Source organism: Cryptotermes secundus, unplaced genomic scaffold (genome assembly GCF_002891405.2).
Source record: "Cryptotermes secundus unplaced genomic scaffold, Csec_1.0 scaffold50, whole genome shotgun sequence".
In the NCBI taxonomy this organism is placed as follows: domain Eukaryota; kingdom Metazoa; phylum Arthropoda; class Insecta; order Blattodea; family Kalotermitidae; genus Cryptotermes; species Cryptotermes secundus.
The window spans coordinates 1,271,904-1,276,020 of NW_019721758.1; the positions used below are offsets into that span (position 1 = coordinate 1,271,904).

Here is a 4,117-nt window from a genome sequence, read left to right on the forward strand (position 1 = left end):
TGGCGTGTCTGTCATATTTCCTTATGTGAAATATTATTAATCCTCATTATCATTTATAGTGTTATAGTCGTCGTGATTCTGAGGCTAGAGCGACTCTCTTGTTGGAATTAATGTGGGCATGAGTTGTCTAATGCGCTGGCGCGTTGCGTTTGTTTCTTGCAGTTCCGCGTGGCACCGCTTGTGTGCGTGTAAGTTGTGTTACTGATTGTCCCGGCAAAAGTGGTTAGAGCTGCTTCTACGATTTGGTGATTTGACATATGTATTATGGTGAGTTAATTAATATTTAGGGTTATGTTCTGTGATACCATTGTTCAATATTCGTAGAAGGTTCTGTTACTGTACATTAAATTCATGTTTACACATGTCGATGATTTGTTTTGGCGTAAATAGTCCAGAACATGACCATATGAGATGCATACTCGTAATGTGTGTGGTACTCACATGCTATAATTACAGTGTGAAGTGAGATTATATGTTTTCAAGTAGTTTCTGTATTTCATCTGGACATCAGTGTGCCATTGGCTTTTGACAATAATGTCTCTACTGTAAATGATCAAGGTAAAGTGTTGTTAAGATTGCAGCATACTACTTGAATGTGGAATAATTGAAGAGTACTGTGCGCATCACCGATCACAGTGGCCGCGCTGTCTATCTTCGCCCTCTCCGACACTGGGATCGTGGGTTCGAATCCCACTCAAGGCATGGCTGTCTGTGTTTATTCTCTGTTTTTGTTAGGTAGCGGTCTTGCGGGGGGCTGATCTCCCGTCGGAGTCCTACCGACTGTTTTACTTATGGAGGCCGCGCCGTAGCTCAAGTGGTTAGTCGCTGGCTTCACACCGCAGCCCCCCGGGTTCGATCCCGGGTCTGGTCAAGTCGGATTTGTAGTGGACAAAGTGACGCTGGGGCAGGTTTTCTCTGAGTACTTCGGTTTCCCCTGCCAATCTTCATTCCACCAATTCCTCCACAATCACCCTCACCTATCATCTGGGGCTGGTACAGTAGGCCAGAAGTGGCTGCATTACAAGGGACACGTAGTAAAGAATAGCAGCGGCACGCACACAGAAAGACCACACAGGATAACACCTATACAGTGTGGAAACAAGAACTAGCCGCTGCAGCACTTCAAACACAGGGTGAATGAATAACCCTAACAATTTTAAAATTTTAAAATTTGGACAAGAATTTAAAAGTTTAAAATTAGAACTAAAGATTTTATTATGGTGCTATTACAATAAACTCAAAATTAACGTGTGTGAAGTAATCTACGGGTGGACAGCTATCAACTTCGTAGAAGTTGATAATGACAGGGAGAGTGTTTTAGATGTTAAATTTTGAACTGGGTGCAGTGTGACAGCGACGTGAGTGTTATACACCTGATGATGGCCGTCTGAGGCCGAAACATGTAGTGTAGGGAGCAAGATCAAAGACACAAGAATATATTGTTTGCACTTGAGACGGAGGTTATATCATTTATCGTATGGAGTGCAACAGGATGCTTAAATATAATATTATACTTTCCGGTTTCACCCGTTGTTACGCAACGAAACCTCTTATCCTTTAATCTCCGGGGAAACGCGTTTGTTGTTTCGGCAATCCCTATGCAACGGCCAACTGTTATTGCGTTTCCATGGAAGTATGCTTTCCGGATTCACGCGTGGCCGGGTACAGCTAGTAGGTATATAAAAACGCGCGCATTCGAATGCAACGTTGTATCAAAATTTCGAAGCAATCGGTAAAGAACTTTCGGAGATTTAAGACGACTGACAAACGAACATTTGCTTTTCGGATTCACGCGTGGCCGGGTATAGCTAGTAGGTATACAAAAACGCGCGCATTCGAATGCAACGTATCCAAATTTCAAAGCAATCGGTGAAGAACTTTCGGAGATCTTCGAGGGTAACAAACCAACATTTACGTTTTTATTTATATAGATAGGAGAGGAATATTTTCTAAAACAGGAGAAAAATTATTGTTACTTAAGGCTATACGGGTAATTCAGAAGTACTCCTTTTGTCCATTGCATTTTAAGAGACTTTGGAGGTAAACATGCCACGAGGTAGTGCAAAGAACAACTACTCGCAAGCAATATGTAAAGCCCGAGATTAAGATAATATTGAGTCCAATGTTAAGAATCTAGAGTTCCATAGCTCACCGAGAATATGACACTTCCCATATCTCATCGAACAACCTTGTGTCTGGTCCTTGTTACTCTTATCCACTCTCAGCTGTTTTCACTAACGTTTAAGTTCCTGACTAACAAACTCTTTATTCTAAGCTGGTCGGTGTAACTGTGACTCAGTACTCCTGTATGCTTGAGGGACCGGTCTGACTGCCGAAAGCCGAGCTATTTTGAAATGGTTTTCATGGTTTTACGTAGTCTCTACAAGTCAGTATCGGAGAAGTAGGCTCTACATTCAAATAAACCACTTTCGGAATCTTTACATAGGCCCCTGTTAATTCGTAGTAATTTTCCCATTTCATTCGACGCTATATCTATAAACTCTGCAGTTTAAATAGTGTCATAAAATAACGTAAGACTAAATCAAGAGCTTCTTCATTAGAGCAGGAGGGAAGCTGTTGCAGCGTAAATGTTTTAGTTGGCCCTACAGCAGTACGTAATGGAGAGTTCTGCAGCTCAACAGTAAGATCGTCTGTCCTGAGATAACTTGTTCACCCCAGGAAAACCTTCGTAAAACATCATTCATACTTATCATTATTTCTCAGAATACGTAATCGAATATGCTTCACTCTATACAGGAGTTGTGTAGACGGGACCTATAATAAATAGACTCTTTCAGCATTCAACGGAGACCAAAATCGTCATATTGGAGATCTCATTGAATACAGAGTATTTTTCCTTTGTAAGTTTATTTACTCATGATATGGCATAACCCAGAAGATATTTTGTACTGACCGTATATCAGTCACCGGACTAGGATTCGTGGCAAGTGAGTCACTCTATGTAGCCCGTAAAGTACATGTTTGCTGTATACAAGAACTATACTGCTGTGACAGGGTGAGGTTGATAGCTTGACGTCTGCTTCAAGTAAATTGAAACAGGTGTTTCAGCAGACAAATAGCAGATGTTTAGATACTAAATAGACTCTGTGAATAACGTATACTCGTAATACTAACCGACTATAGCATATGCAATAAATGGATCACAGAGTCTTTGAACTGGAAGAAACTGTTATTCCACAGATGCGCTGTTATTTAGTTTGTACATACATGACTCATTGTTCTGTCATGTGAGATCATTTTGACGGAACTGCAGTATTTGTGGAATAAAGAGTCTTGTTTCAGAGTTGGGTTATACTATAAGAATGCGAATTAACTTTTATGCTATGTACGGGTCATCCACGAAGACAAGATAAGTTCACCCAAACAGATTGCATGTTGTTGCATTTTGGTCACGATATTTCTAAGTAAAGCCAACCCTGTAACAGTCCGTGAAGGCCCATAGGGTTGTGAGACGTTGAGGGTCCCACATTATCTAGACCAAGGGTATCCAAACTATGGCCCGCGGGCCACATCCGGCCCGCGATGTGATTTTATCCGGCCCGTGAAAGAATTGTGCAGAAATGCGCTAATTGAACTAATTTTCCAATGAGTACTGGTAAAAAAATACCTTTTCATAGATTTCAACTGATGTTAGTAATACCTCTCAACTATTAGTATTTTTTCGTGGCGTCGACGATGAACTTAATGTCACACCTGAATTAGCGTCACTTCACAGCATGCATGGCACTACAGCAGGAGATGATATCTTCAAAGAAATACAAAAAACACTAACAGAATATAATTTGGACTGTAACCGTCTGCAGTGCGTGACAGTTGATGGAGGAAAAATCATGTCTGGTATAAAAATATGCTTGGTTGACCAAATCACAAAAGCTTGTGAGGATGCAGGAATATCAAAGCCAATGTTTCTTCACTGTGTTATCCGCCAACAGGCACTCTGTGCAAAACACGTTGATATTAGCTCTGTTTTAAAACCTGTTATTTCTATCGTTAATTTCATTCTCTGTCATGCACTTAACCATCGCCAGTTTCTGTCTTTTCTCGAGGAATGTGATTCCGAGCTTACTGACCTGACATATTATACTGCAGTTTGATG

The 4,117-nt window shown here is 40.9% G+C and overlaps 1 protein-coding gene across 1 annotated transcript in view; it reads left to right on the plus strand.

Annotated features, from left to right (window-relative positions):
- Positions 1-207: 207 nt before the first annotated feature.
- Positions 208-4,117, plus strand: part of LOC111875612 — a 264,658-nt gene continuing 260,748 nt past the window's right edge. The window contains exon 1 of the mRNA XM_023871979.2: positions 208-267. The gene's annotated coding sequence lies outside the window, so the exon portion shown is untranslated. The remainder of the gene's footprint in view (positions 268-4,117) is intronic.